Source organism: Brienomyrus brachyistius, chromosome 20 (assembly GCF_023856365.1).
Source record: "Brienomyrus brachyistius isolate T26 chromosome 20, BBRACH_0.4, whole genome shotgun sequence".
Lineage (NCBI taxonomy): Eukaryota > Metazoa > Chordata > Actinopteri > Osteoglossiformes > Mormyridae > Brienomyrus > Brienomyrus brachyistius.
This window is the reverse complement of record NC_064552.1, coordinates 10,894,096-10,910,547: the sequence shown is the minus strand read 5'-3', so window position 1 is coordinate 10,910,547 and position 16,452 is coordinate 10,894,096. Positions and strand designations below refer to the sequence as shown.

General features: G+C 42.6%; 1 protein-coding gene across 2 annotated transcripts in view; it reads right to left on the bottom strand.

Annotated features, from left to right (window-relative positions):
* phyhiplb (phytanoyl-CoA 2-hydroxylase interacting protein-like b) overlaps positions 1–16,452 on the bottom strand; it is a 33,627-nt gene that overhangs the window by 7,525 nt on the left and 9,650 nt on the right. The window lies entirely within an intron of this gene.

Here is a 16,452-nt window from a genome sequence, read left to right as displayed (position 1 = left end):
TAAGATAAGATAGGCTTGATTGATCCTAGGGGAAATTCTAGTGCATACAGCAGCAAGGCAGAGAAAGGGCAGATAAATCAACCGGTTTGCAAAAATGTCTTTTCTGCAGCTTACTGATTGACGAAATGATGAGATTTATGATACTATTTACATTGGTGGAAACCGTCAGGAAAGTTAATGCTTCTACTTTCTAATGTTTTTTTTTTAAAAAAACAAAAAACAAAACAAAAAAAAACCTCAATCTACAACTATCTTGTTTGCTGATTGAAAGGACTAAAGAAACACAGTAATCAAGTGAGGATAATTAACTTGATGAGACGGGCAATCGAGGGGAAGAGAATACTCGCTAAATGAGAACTGTTTACCAAACCGTCGCATGCGGTATGACATTAAATAAAACGTATCTCAAGACGAAGGGAAGGTTTTGCTCATTACGGGTGTGAGAAGACGATCCTCGGAATATTCCGGTCAAACAAGGAAGTGAAGTGAAAGTGTGGAAAAAGTAGATCCCTGTTTTCTGGGATCGTACCTACGGCCGATTCCCTTTACTAACTTTATAGTACCTTATAGCTTTCAAAACTTCAAAAAAAAGTTGGGATTAAGGGTCTTGCCTATGGGTCTTACAGTGGTATCACTGCGGCAGAAACAGGATTTGAACCCAAGACCTTCCAATTACGAGACTCATAACCCGGGGAGCGACACACCACCTGACATAGCTATGAAAGGATGGTAGAGGATTGCAAAAAAAATCGCTCACACCAGACATCGGTTAGGTTTTTCCAATTCATTTTACAGAAAATGATGAAATCCTTGTTGATTCGCTTTCCATCCAAAGGTTTAGGCAGTTTATAGCACACAATTCAAAAATGATAATTACATTGCATTGAAGCCCATTTAAGAGAAAAATACAATATTAAATATACATGCAAAATTCTAACAAATGTTTTTCTTCCTGTTTCTAAGAAACAAATGTTCCATGATATATAAACGCTCTGGAGGCACTGAATTTCATTTCTCAAGCAGAGTCAAAATGTTAAACCTCATGACGCATTTTCCCTTATGCAGTAATGCAGCAAGCTTGACTGGGGGCGATACCTTTGCATAAGTCAGTGGTGCCTGGTAATACAACTGTCCACACCGTATCATTCAGCAACTAATTATTAAATGTACGATTTACAAATAGATATTTCAGCTAGCTGTCTTACAGTTCGTAATAAGTACATATACTTAATTTTCAATTTATGAGTTTAACAGTATGAGGGTTTATTAAAAGGCAGTCGTATTATTAATGATTTCCATAGAAGTACTCCATTACATGATGGACAGTCAATTTCAAGCACAATGTCAAGTTAAGATTAATATATTTAATATAAGTACTGCATGAGGTTGGGTGGGGGATCATACACTCCTAAACATCGGAATGGACATTGGCTCTCATGTGTGATCAGGGAACAGGGTTTTGTTCACAAGTGGCAGAAATGTAGTAAAGTACACAGGCATGATCTAACAGCCACGTGGTATCACGTGTTCAGTACACTGAGCAAACAGTACATCGCACCTATAGCAAAGGAGTCGTGCATCTGCAGATTACGGCAGAGCACTTCAGTCTTCTGAGCACAGACATATGCTTTCGATTGTCCTGGACACGCGGGGCACAGGCACATGCTGCGGGTGTTTGACGAGTAAAAGCATTTTTGGCAGTTTTGCACCGATGCTGAGCTGTAAAAATTGTCCCAGGCACTAAGTGCTCCAGTCTTCGTGGTTTTTCTTTCTCCTTCCAGTAAAGCACATTGGCATCGGGTTCACCCACATTCTCCCACCCCTTTCCAAGCATTTCGGGTGTCTCTTCATAGCAAGAGCCATTTCTCATGTGACAAGCCAAAGCTCACGTCTCAGATTTTTGTACTAGACACTTTTGCCACCAATCCATAAGTCTTTGTATGCCAGTATGGTCTCCAGTTAATGTAACTCAAACCCTGTGGAGACACGTGTATCTAAATGTAATATATCAGTTATATCACCAGTTGCTAAATATTATTTAAAGTCCTTTTAAAAGAAGGCTATTTAATGCATTACTGGGTGGTCCGTTTGAGGGGTCGATTTAAGCTAACGTAAGACTTCCTGCTTGAGGAGGCTCGCAATTCCGGCCAAGCTTTCCACAGAAGGCGAGAACGACGAGTGTACAGCGACGACAAAGGCTTCTTACAGCCTGCTAATTCCATGTTGTCTCTCCGCTTCAACACCAACGTGCAGCACACTTCCGAACGTGAAGCGAAACAATACCGCGAACCCTCATTTGAGTTAACCACGCATCCCCCGCTGCCATCAGCCCAGAATGGGTGAAAAGCTGCTTCCTTTCAAGGCTCCCGCTTTTAACGGGAAGTCTTGGAAAAAAGGTAGAATGAACAGTTTCCATAGTAATGCTGGATAATGAAGTTGTCCATTAACAACGTCTCGCCAAAGTCAACATCTACGAGGCGATATTAGCGATTCTGTACGAACGTGCACTTAGCTGGAAAGGAAGAATTTTCTTCACTTGCTTGCTTATAATCTTAAAAAGATAAATAGAGAAAAAATATACATCTATTGAGAAATAACAATTACAAATGGTGAATGGATCGTAGAAGAAAGTGTCTTATTTAGAAAGGCCATTAATACTGCAACACGATTCTTCTCTATTGAGAATGTCGTCTTTGTATTCGTACACAGTACACAATGCTGTCTTGGTTCCCTCTGCTTTATACACGTACATTTCATGCTGGTGACCGACACAAAACAAGGATTTTAATAATTGCATCTCTATTAAAAGTGGTTTATGCATCTGGTTAATTATGCAAGTTACTTACAGTCTCACAAGAAGAGGTTTGACTAATACACAGTGCCACTCCTACGCAAAGAAAATAAACAGAAATCATTCATCCGCCAGCGCATTATCTAACCGCAACGTTATGTGGACAGTACTTTGTGTTGTGTGTTCGGTGGATGAAGCCAGAGAAGTTTCACGTTGCCCCGTTTCTGCAAAACAACACGAGCCCATGTTGGACACTAACACTTGCAGTACTTGGTCCACAAACAGTGACGTGGCAGTAGATGTCATCAAAACAAAGTGGCTCATTTGATCGGATATTACGCGAAGAAAATGGAAGAGAAATCAAACACCTTTAACAGCGAAGTGGAGGAAAAATAAACAGACTCCCAGAATGAATCAGTAACTGTTGACTAACAGGCACTGCGGTGCCTTAACAAATTCATAAGTGAGTAACCAACACGTGTGATCTCTAATAGAGCACAACATATCGAGTCGTGATGCCAAACACTGCATCACACTCCTGCGCCAAGATGCGAATCCAGATATGGGAACGTGCAGCTTGAATGCGTCGCGTACAGTCTTCACATATGTAGACATTGGCTCGGGTTATTTTTAAACGGCATCCTTTCGTTTCTGCAGGATCATCATGTTGCCGTCTATGCTTGAATATGCAGTATGTGCTTACAGTTCATTAAAGCCCTGTCTATTATTAGGACTATTGAATTTACCTTCTGAGATCAATGAGATGAAGCTAAACTGCAATCATACACCTTCATATATATGTCAGGGTTTGTGTGTGTATATTATATCTATATATATATATATATCTATATAAAACATTGGCGTGGTTTGAGGTTCAGTACAGTATATAGTTACTTTTTTTTAAAAAAAAAAAAAATCACTGTAGGCCTATGGCTTTTATTGTTGATATTACGCCCTGTGTTGTTATTGTTCCGAATTGCCTACAAATCCGGCTTAAAGAGAGCCTTAGGCAACGGATCTCCTTTGTGACCCGGGGACGGCCTGCATACGCCTTTGGCCTGTGAGCGCAGTTTGCATTGGCTCCCTGTGTTCTGGTGACTTCCTGCAGTCCAAAGACAAAGCACTTAGGCTAACTGATGTCCGTAAATTACCCAAAGAGTATGGATGTGTGTGTGTGTGTGTGTCCTGCATTGGACAAGCATCCTGTCCATGCTGTACCCTGGCAGTCTGGGATGGGCTCCAGCAGCCCTCCCTCCTCCCAACCCCAACTCAGGAAGTCTCACAAGGCTGATGTGATGACCTTCATTTGAATACTGAATTTCATCACTATTACAAATATTCCAAGTGACTTTTCGCGTCAGAATCAGACATGCGGAGATAAAGGAAGTACAAACCTCCGTGGACTATATCGTCTCGACCTGCTGTTCAGTGTGTTTGCAGCAGCTGATACTGCCACCAAGGTAACTGGTTACTTCTGTACGGCTCCACTGGGAATGAGAGAATGACAGCGGGCCCCAGTCGGTAGAAGATGCCACAGAGGGAAAATGGGAAAACATGTTGATCAATCTGTTACAGCCAGTGAGAAAATGGCCCCCTCCCGATACCCCGGTTTCAGAGTGATGTGTCGCCTCTGGTGTGAGTAAGCTAAGTGATTCATTTGGAAGCTTCAGGGACTGAAAGCGGAACAGCTGCGCCGCTCGCCGAAGCTGTGGATTGCACGGCATTTAGCGCCCGTCTGCCTGGACGGAAAACGGCATGTGACGCAGGTAGCACTGTGGTCCGGGATGTTGAGCCATGACATAAAAGCTGCAATTAAATGCCGACAAGGGAGGCCTGGCATTACTGTTAGAAAAGCCACTTGATCACTGAATTATATAGTCAACAGTCTATTAATGTGCAAATTGTACTAGCTTGAAAAGTCACTCTGTATACCACCATATGTTAAAAATATATAAGAACAACATACACGGCAAATATAATACAACCTCTAAATAAGTCTTAGAATGGCTGGAAAAAGCCATAAACATTATGTGAGACTCCGAACATCTTCTTTTACAAGCTAAGAAAATGTGCAAATTATATTTTTTAAGCGAATCAATAAAATCACGTTACAACAGAATAATTTCTAGGCACATTCTGCTGGTAGGGTGCCAAGATATACAGTTTAAATAGCGATTTCATATTTAGAGTAAAAATATCCCGTTTAATGACATTTCGTTCTCACGTAATCCCTAATCCGAGGTGAGCTCAGGCGCCCTTATGCAATCAGATAACGGGAAAGCTTAAAGTGACGCCTTTTATGTCCAGATGCACACCCCTCCCGGCAGACAGAATTTCAATCGATAAACAAATTGGGTCAGTTAAGGTTTTGAGCTGCATAATACTTGCAGAAGAGGGTATATTAAAATGTAAATGAACTCTGATGTAGCCAGAAAAGCATTACATTCTAAAACACGGAAAACGAAAGAATGAAAGGAGTATGGAACACTGTGTGACTCCATTTCACTTACTGGGGCCCATTCTTTGCCTTTTTTGATTAAATCAAGTCAAGTAAAAATTGATTACAGTTTACACGGGCTTCATGCATGGTTTTGTGCACTCGGAGTCCGACGTTAACAAATGAAAGTGTTTACGAGGCAGCCTAGCTAAAGCCGCAGAGCGGTCGGGTCGTCGTGGTTTTCACACCTCAGCGTTCCTCCATGGCGTGACCGCACCGAAGGAGCCGTACCTTCCCCCTTGCCTTAATTAACCTGCAGGGCCGTTAGAACTGAAATGCATCAGCACTGCAGGAAGCAGATATAACAGACGTGGCTAAAGCCAGCACTGGCGTGTGTAGCGATGGAGTAAAGACCGCGCACAATAAAAAGGTGTGGCAGAGCGGACGGAACGGGAAAGGAGGTTAACAAAACAATCTTAGACTGGCTCTGTTTTAAAAACGTGATGGCAACTGGCATGCAATTACACGGTTTTAGCATTGACGAAGTGTTTTACAGATCACTGGCTGAGGAAGACGGACATAGGCGGTCTTCATGCTTTTTGATAGCTAATTATCTTTTTAATGAGAGTGCTGATATTTAATTACCACACATCCTACATCTAATAATCTTTCCTTACACAAATTAGATCACATAGGATTTTTTTTTAGGTCCTGCCCCCCAGAAAATAAACATCCCCCGGAACAAAGCCACAGAGCAGTGAATCGAAATTCACGTTTCAAAAACCGCTGGAACACGAAGCAATAAAAATTTCTCCTTGCGGAACAAAAAGTCAGTCGGCACGTCGTATTCCTCGCAAGTGTTCGATGGCGAGGATGCTCGCGGAAAAGCCTCCGCTATCACAGGCATCGCGGGCATGAATGCCAGCTAATTAGCAGGCGCGGGAAGGCGCGGGAAGGCGCTCGCGGCGTGCCTCGTCTGCGGGAGGCGGCACCGAAACCCTGAGCGCGCGGTGAGGAAGTCAAGGAGGGGCTCACGCGAGGCACGGCGCAGGGTCCCACGGGCCAGGGCGAACGGGGCCGCGGCTGCCGGCAAGGGGAACAGAAACGAGCTCTCATTATTCACCGGCACGCACTCTAGCCGGGACCCGCTGTCACCCCCCGCCTCCTTCCTGTGGGGCTGCTTTTTCCACCTGGCCGCCAGCTCCTTGCAGTCTAATCACGCACCGTCAACCGTTTAAACCAAAGCTCCCCCTCCCTCCACACTCTTTCCCCAAGAGGGGCCATTTCAAACATCCTTCTGGCTTCCTCTAGACCTTTCCATCCCCCCCCCTGCCTGGTTTGTCTTTGCCTTGAATCCACGGTGACCAGTGATGCAAGAGACTCTGGCTGCGAAAGCTTGCAAGCAGGGGAGGAGGCGGCGTACTTACCGGCCCACGATGCCGAGCTCTCCACGGAGGCTGAGGACAAACACTGTCTTCGGCTAAGGCAAAGTTACATCTGAGAAGCGTGGCGCCAGGATGTGGGCACGCACAGTGCGGCTATGTATAAATTTGACCCCCACGTAATAATAAACTCCGGCGGAGGGGGAATGTTGGAGCCGTGCTCTCGGAATGGGCATGCCAGGCCTGAGCTGTTTGTTTACCGCACATGGCAAAGGGCACATGGGGGCAGCTGAGATTGTATCGGCCGTCCCCTCTGCCCACGGTGTCCGTCCTGCGCGGGTTACAGATCACATGAAGGGGACGAATATGTAATACAGAGAGATTATCTGTTAGCCGCCCGACCCTACAGTCATCGACCATTAGCAGACACAGAAATCCCTCCCTTAAAAAATCCATGTAATTGACAGACATGATTATTACGGCTCCAAAGACTAGTCACTCTCATCAGATATACTCATATAAAGAAAAAAACAATGACATGAAAAAGTTAAATGCATACAATCATTACCACAAATACTGTTCAAGTATTTTTTTTTTACATAATGGTACAGTGGTTGAACCTTCTTCTTCAAAACTCAGTCAAAGCAATTTTTTTTTATTCTGAATGTTCCTGAAAGCATAAATGCCATATTCCAGAAAGAACTGCACAAAGCAAACCCGGCGTCCCTAAAGAAAACTCCATCAGTCATTGACAATGCCGAAAATGACATTAATTAGCATGAGATATGAGACTAACTGCAAGGCTGGATGCATGACGGCGCTAAAAACAGGCCCTAACTGGGAACGTCTCACAGCCCTGATAGTGTGACAGACCACAAGTAAGGAAAAGAACAGGATTTTTAAATGTATTTTTCCCAGCATGTTTGAATACACAAATGTGAAATACAAATTGACCTAGAAGTCACTAAATTGTATATTTAATTTTAGTCTGCGTTTGTTGTGATGTCTAGTGATATGACTATTATTGACCTATCCGTAGGAAGTTTGCATCAAGTACAAACCATGAATCTATCCATAGCTGCTGATGCAGAGCAAATGGACTACTGGAGAAAATGGCTGCTACACTCCCAGGACTCAATTCCCCACAATACCTTTGTACAAATATACCAGACCAATTAGGAGGCCTCTTACACCCACAAGCTGTTAGGTAAATTCCAAATTCTATTGTAGTCAATTACAAACACAAAGGAGAAGGTTTATGAATTTAGCTCATCAAATCAATAAAAATGAATGACCTTAGAATCTTATAAGGACCTGCTAGGAATGACTCAATTTTGAATATTTAAAACTATTTAGAACTAGCTGTTGATGAACGCTGATGAATGATTCGATAAAATGCATGCTCATAAACTGCTAATAACGATTAAAGTTTTATGTACCATAAATAAATATTTATTTTTTAACTAGGCTAGCAGATGTCCATATGTGTATTTCTGCTACATATAAAATACTTAATTGGATATGACTTCGGGGTGGCATGGTGGTGCAGTGGTTAGCACTGTTGCCTCACACCTCTGGAACCCGGGTTCGAGTCTCCGCCTGGATCACATGTGTGTGGAGTTTGCATGTTCTCCCCATGTCGTCGTGGGGTTTCCTCCAGGTACTCCGGTTTCCCCCCACAGTCCAAAGACATGCTGAGGCTAATTGGAGTTTCTAAATGGCCCATAGGAGTGCATGTGTGTGTGAATGGTGTGTGAATGGTGTGTGAGTGTGCCCTGCGATGGGCTGGCCCCCCATCCTGGGTTGTTCCCTGCCTCCAGATCCCCCACGACCCAGTAGGATAAGCGGTTTGGAAAATGGATGGATGGACTTTGTTAGGTCTCAAAAGATCTGTGTAAAAGTCTCCTAGCATTCAGGAGAACCGTAGGATATGCGACTGCTCGTGGGAGGGGGTCATGACTCCTCTTCACGATTTACATGGGTGAGGCAAAGACTGGGTCAGCATAATAGGGTGAACAAAAAGGAACGTTAAATGCCCATGGAAGTAAAAGAGAAAAATCAGAGTGTTTGCGTCGTGCTACAAATAAACAGCGACAGGAATGAGAAAGGATTTACCTGCCCAAGAAAGAGCAACGTACATTGATCTATATGGCTCTTACACATGATCGAAGATCAAGTGGAGTTAATCAACACAAGAAACAGCCGCCCCCCCCCCACCCTACTCCCTCCATTGCATAGGGAACAAAAAAATGTCACCTTTAAGCTCAAATGTTAACAGCTACAATCACAGTGGCTGCCTGTATCAGCACCCAATTTGTTCCCCAGTTACCTCTGTTTACGCAGCACTCTGCAGTTTACGCAGCACAATCTCCACCAAACAGGGGGGCACTGCTTCTTCTGGGAAAACATAAACATTTTACGGATATGACTCATTTATTTAAAAAAAATATATAGATGCTAGTGTCATGGACATTACTTTGATGCATCAATGGGGAGAGACGTCAAGGTGTATCTGTCACTGCGGCACTGGGACTGCACTGCACTGCACTGCACTGCACTGCTACGTCGCAGCGCTTCCCGCTTCCCGGGGAAATCCACATTTCCAGCTGCCACAGTCCAGGCTACCCAGTTTTCCAGCGTTTCCACATTTGACAGTGTGAGTCCAACATAAGAAAACAAAACCCTGCCCTTGACGAAAGGCCAAACAGAACATTTAGTACATTTGCATTACAGGATTTAATAATTCTGCTCAGTTACTATAAAGCCATTTTATTATATATATTGATTGCAAGTGACTTAGAACTAATCGTTGAATAATCCTACTTTTAACTCTAAATGGTGATATTCAGGAATATATACAGTACACACATACACTGTAATGCTGCAGGTGACTTGGCTAAATGACAACAATCAGTTGCATTATACTATGTGAAGTTAAATGGGAACCGCCAGAACCAGGTGTAGTTTTAGTTTTATCTAACTAGTCTAGTTAGATGTTAAGTATCTTAACCACTAGCAACATTTCCACCATAATTTATACTGTTAGCCAATTACAAGCTGCCGTTAAAAACCCACAGTTGTAAAATAGCTAATTTCTTACAAAGACAGAGGAGGAATTCTCTGAGGGTAAGAGTAGAATAGGATTAGCTCTACCTGAGATCTGTTCAGCTGAGCGCAACTCAGTGAATATCACTGAGATTCCCATGGTCTTCATCAGCTGTGATTAAGCGAACTATTGTAATGAATCCTCTAGATGGCTGGGACTGTGATTACATTTTTAAACACCGCTCCGGCAGTCCCAAGCGTGAAGCTGGATCGTATTAAAAACACGCAGCCTTGGCTCACTGCAGTTTCTGGAATAATCCCTGTAGGCAGGGGAACTTGGGGAAAAATGCAGCTTTGGCCAAGAGGCATGTTTGAGGAGAATGTTCTGAAGGTTTAATTCTACCTTCTCACATATTTCTCCTGAAGAGGAACCTTGAATAATAGACTGTATTAGGAAATACTTTCTGTTGTAATTTTTCAAGCATTCATCTGACATTACTCAAGAAACACTTACATTTCTATCTTACAAAATATTCTCTCAATGCCATCTATTCAATGGTGGTATGTTGTTTTCATTGACTTTAGTTCCCAGGAGCGCTGGCAGTTCCAGTAATCGTGTTAATGTTGATTCTGTATTAACTTTGGAACTAGAAGGTATTGTGGATTTAGACACATGAAAGGCGATATCAACATTTATATCACGAGGTCTACATCATTGAAGTTTGACTATAACTTAACTCTATACAATGGAAAGAGTATTGTGCCGTTTGTGAATCTACTCTCTATAACACACCAGTTTTTTAAAAATTTAATTAATATGAATAGTCCTGTCTAAAATCCAGTTAGAGGCTGTTGCAGTTTTTACACAAGCTGTGATATGAGCATTCTTGTCAGATTAGATTAATGTTTGCATATTTTCGTCCTTGTTTGTTTGAAGCGTCCTTTAACTGCTTGATAAATTCAATTATTCTAATAAAATCAAGGTGATCATCGCAATTACAACTCATAGTTTACTCACTGGCTTTACAAGGCAACTAAATTCAATCTGCTCTAGCAAATACCAGCAAGAAATAAACATTCCCTTCTACAGTGGAGACTACGGCTGTCAGTGGATACTGTGGTTTAACAGTTAATTCCTAATTATGTAACATCTGCAGCACCAAAATATATTTAAGCTACATGTGATATATGCAGATTTACATTTTCATACGGATCAAAAAGGATCACGTTTTCGTTCTCGCCTAGCGAAACAAAAATAAAAAACTCAAACGCAGCGAAGACGTTTTTTATTCTCATGGCATACGCAGCTCTACAAACACGTGCCTCCCGGTTTATGTCCGAAGGGTCATGAATGTTCGCCCGATGTCCAGGTACCATGCCTTCAGTGGTTTCAAGGCCAAAGATAACCTCACAATATCTGCACCCCCCCCCCCAACGCAGAATCCACACACATCCTAAAAAATTCCCTCCCATCCTAAAAAATCTCATGGCGTTCCAACGTTAGCTATAAAAGCAGTGAAACCCACACAGCCAATGCCCACCATAATTTAAGCCAATCAGCTAAAAACCCAAAGTGCACACTATACTTGTCTACACTTGACACCACTGTCTTCGTACGCTCATTCGTGCACAGTGAACCCCACTGCACTATCCCTCTCTCGAACTATCTGTAGAGACATCAGCCCACTGACCAGGCTGTGCACTTCAGGCACTATTTTAGCAGGCATCCAATAGACAATCAAATCCCTTTTGGTTTCCTTTCGCAGCCAAAGTCACCTGTGACAGACAGAACCTCATTAAGCAGGTCGTCTCTCTTCCCTTGTAATACAGCCTAAATCAGAATCGAAATTCATCAAATTAAAACACAATTTAACTGCTTCACGCCAATCAATAAGCCACATAGAAAAACAAATATCAGTCATTTAACACTAATCTTTCCTTTCCCAGTTGCAATATTAGTAATTTTATCAGCATAATTGTAGCTGGTTGCACCCATGTGACTGACAATTATAGCAACCAAGCTGAAGTAACATATTTGCCTGCATTTTGTCATTTTATTGATCTGTACAGATTGCTGGTGATGACAACGATCTAATTGGAATCTGGATCAACAAGTAAAATTGGCGCTTGATTTCATCATTAGTTCAGGGAACCAAAATGGATACACTGCCTGCAACACACTGAAACCAAGAGGAAAAATAAATGGATGTTTGCTACCAACTGTTGTCAGCTAACTGAGAACCGAAATACCTGTTTGGCTGAAAATAAAGAGATCAACACCAGATTTTTTTCCCCAAACACTTCTCAGTGGAGGACAAACTACAACACAATTGAAAACATAAAGAATGAAAACACAGGGAAAAAACAGCTATTTGTTCGCCAAGGAATGACTGAGAGGGTAGCTGAGGACATAGGGGCTGATCCTGTGGGTTCTGGGGGGGGGGCACCCATGGGAAGGACTACGAACCTAAAAATTTCAGTATGATTGGCCAGCTTGCCTACGTGCCAGGGCGTGGATCTCAATCTGTGTTCTTCCAGAGGATGTGTTAATTGTATGTTAATTGTATCTGTGTCAAATTTTACGTACGAGAGTGTTATAAATATTAAAAAACTAAGAGCATTATTTAAAAAATAATTAACATTCCATTTTTTGTAGTTATGTTCCGTTATGCGGAATGTTCCAGTTCGTGGTGTGTAATGTTGACTAAATCTCTGATCTTCACACTTCTTCTCACTGTTCATTTCTGGTTGCTAGTGGTTAAATTTCTATATGGTAAAACTGCACTGTGTGTACCGATGCCTGTAGGTGGCGCTGTGGAGAAGGAGCTGGACATGTGCTCTTCACCACGGAGGCCGATCACTTTGAGCATGAAGAGTCTGGAACATACATCAATAGTTTGCCTTATGCTTCTCTTTTTTGGTTTTCTAGTGCTCTTAAATTTTTCTTCCAAGTGACGAAGTTTAGAGTCCTAGTTGGATGTGCCCCCTCGAGGATGAAAATTACAAGCATGTGTGGGAGGGTTACAGCTAAAACAGCTATCATCCTCCCAGATATCCACATGCAACCTTCTAAAGCCTCTTCACCACTCTGCCACATCTCTCGCAGCGAGTCGCCCGGAGAGGCGTGCAGTATAATGTGTTGCCTGCCGCCCAATGGGTTTTCTGCGCTGGACGCCGCCGCTTGCTGTTGGACGTTAAGAGCCTGGCAGTTTGCACTGATGACTCAGCCCTCTGGAGCTGGATAATGGATAGCCAACTGCCATGGGTTGGGACACCATTCAGGCTTCGCCGCCTGTACTGCGGCTTGGGGGGCGAAGGCTACCTGCCAACGCGATGAGCACAATGGAAGGATACGCAGGAGTTCAGTCCCACTGATCACTGTATGGAAAATACATACATGTATGGTCAAAAAAAAATGTTACAGAAATGAGTCTAACCGCTGCCTCGATCCCAGATGCACCCATGCACTACGCAAACAGAGTCCGCATTGAGATTGAGGGAACTAAGTGTCTCCCTCATCCACTGAATCACACATGTGTGGACAGAAAAAGTAGTATTTCAAGGGTCTTACATTTGACTAAGCCCAACTCTCTCAGGGGCAGCCAATAGTACCAACTAAATATAAATGTGCAGAATGAGAAATCTATCTATTTGCTGGAAGAGAAGGATGCACTTGTACTAATAGGCACGAGGTAAATGGATGTTTCAGGAATGTCCATGCCGGTTTGTCCATTAGTGACTGCCAAACAACATGCTTTCTTCAACATTTTGAGGTAAATCACCTGGAGAACAAAGTTGGCTGTATCGAGACTACTGCAGCGTCGTCTAAATGCGTCAGTAATCATATTTCACGCAGAGCCAGTTTTGCAGCCGTCATTTGCATATAATTTAAATTAACCTGAAGCGCGAGCCTGTTGGAACTTGGGAGCCTGTAGGAACTTCTCAAAGAGAGATAGCAGAAAGATTTTCTAAGTCAGCAAAGAGCAGGCTCAGAAATGATTCGATTAATATTAAAAGTGTATATATGTATACCAGATTTATTGCTATGTTTGATTATTCAGACATGAGAATCGCATGCTGTATCTGAATGTGCAGTTAACATCATGATATCAGAGTACTGATTAAAATTCACACTATACACAACTGATGTATTATAAATGGGCATGTTACGCATTATGTAACAGATCAAAAGAGAAAACAGATTTTGAGCAAATGCGTAACAAACTGGGGCTGTCAGGTTCCAATATTTGAGGGAAGACCAGGACCAGATGGGAACGATGAGTAATAGATGACTATTCAATAAATGCATTAGGAAAATCTCGCTTCGGACATGTAACGAAGACCTAGCGTTCTCTAAATTGATTTCTGCGAAACTGGGGATTGCGTAAAACGTGACTGCCCACTGCAGAAATAGCAAATGAAATGGCGTTCAATACTTTGATCATGCAGAGACATCATTTCATGGTTCATCTTCTAATTTCAAAGTTATTTGGTTACCCAGATAATTTGTTAAGTTATTATGGATACTCCTTCCATAATATGCACCATTTATAAGTTATGCTAAAGTTTAAAAAGAATTTTAACTGTTTGTTTGTTTGTTTAGGCAACCAAATAAACAAACAATTCTTATATACAAAAATTTAGTATTTGACTGCCCTTTTTTCCCTGATTTGCAGTCCAACACAACTAAGCATACAAATGTCTGCGCTCTTTGTCTGCGCTTTCACGGGAATAAAAAGGCAAGTCAGTCCTCTGGGAGGTGCTTGTCCCCAGGAACTGGCTTTATCATCAAGCCGGGAAGGACAGAAGCGTGATTAGCATGGCCAGTCCGTCTCCCGAATCCCGATTCCACATGCACGCACAGGGCATCTGCTCAGAAGAAATGTGTCCTGTGTTGACGTGTTGAGTCTGACGTTTTTCCTTTGAGTAGTAATAATGAATCGAACCCCTTATTTTTTCCTTGAATTTCTTTTTTCTTTTGGTGGGTGGGGTGGGGTGGCTGTATACAATTTGTAAATTGATGGTCCGTGTTAAATCGCTCCTTTCATCCACTCTCAGAGCTGCCTTGCAGTGCAGTGGCTCGGACAGATGGTGGGCTGGACGCCTCACACAAACCCAGCACAGCTGGACGAAGGACTCAAAACTGCACATTCATCCCGGCGGCCCGAACGTCACTTTGCCAAACACGGCACCCGCACAGCAGAAAAGGGGGCGGCCTTCCGACCTGCCACCCCCCCCCAACCCCCCACTAGCCTACTGTCTGGTGTTTTGATCTAACTCGCCGTCTCTTTGCCGACATGCAGAGACGTTAAGAATCCCGAATGAATATTAGAAATGGGCAGGTGGAAACAGACGTCTGCGAGTGATGAAATTAAAAACAAATATGTCTCTCACAAATCTTCCATATTTTAAGGGAATAGTGAGTCAAGTAGTTGACGGCGGTAAAAACGGGAGACTCCATTGCCTTTGATTTGACAAGACTGTGGGTGTGAATAAAGTGACTGCTGTTACTGAAGAACATTTCAAGTGACTCATACTTATGTTTCAGTCCGTTTTTTTTTTGCAGTCAGGAGAACATAAGTGACGCGACACATATAAAAACATCACCCGTAGCGCTGCTAATTGTTTAGCCTCTATTTAATATAAAATACTGCCTTTCATTTTATTCATTCAGTAGTTTGCCAAATTTAAATGAAAGATAACAAAACTCTGCTGTTAGGTCTCGTGTAAATTCTCCCTTTGAGGAAGCAGTGTCATAGCCCACACACAGCACATCATCACAGACTGACGGGAAATCAATGATTACAATTGACATGGAAGTTGATGAACATAAATAGCACAAGTATTCAAGTGATCCAAAAATACACAGTATAATTTTTTGCTGCAAAAGTACTAGCCAGAATTCCGGCTTCCTTGCCGAGTCACTGTGCTCATCGTTATTATGTTTCCCAAACAATCCAACGGATTGGTCGACTGGGTTATGTCCTGAACACTGCATCACCATAATACCCCCAACCAATGACGCAAACAAGGAAATCTATTTGAATTAACAGAGGTTAACGCTAAACGGTCCACTGCTTGTGTTCCTGTCCTGGGTGTACCTTACTTCGTGCCCAATGCCTCCCTGGATAAGCTCCAGACAGACTGTGACCCTGAGCTGGATAAGCGGTTAATAAAAACAGGCACATGGAGGGAAGAGATGAGTCAAAAACAAAACGTCACTTACTTGACCACTGAAGATATCTCAGCTCCTCAGACAGTTTATAAAAGCTTGTTCAGCCAAATACTGTAGCTGCCATATGTTTTATACTAAATCTAATAATAAAAGCTGTGGGCTGTGTAAATAAAACAGGAAGGACATGGAAGTTTACTGAAGGATGGAGATTTTTATGCCGTACGATGGGCCGAGCTGCACACTGAGCACATCATGCATCTTCATGCAGCTCATTTGGATGAGTAGCTATACAAACAGGCTCCTAGAAATAACAACTTTTAAAAGCATTTACCCATATGTGTCATTCTGTATTAATTTAAAACGCACTTAATTTGCGTTCAGCCACCATCACTTTGCTTAGGTCACTATATGCACCGGATTCCATAAGTTCATATTAACTGTATTTGTATATCACCTATACGACTGCTAAAGTGTTAAAAGTCAGACACTGCGTGAGTGAGAGGGGAGTAACAGTTTTGCAAATGTGCCCCCCCCCCCTCCAACCCAACCCAACCCAGGCATGGTGTTTTCTGTTTTGGCTACACACTCGTAGCCATACACGTCGCAGCGCTGAGGAAACAAG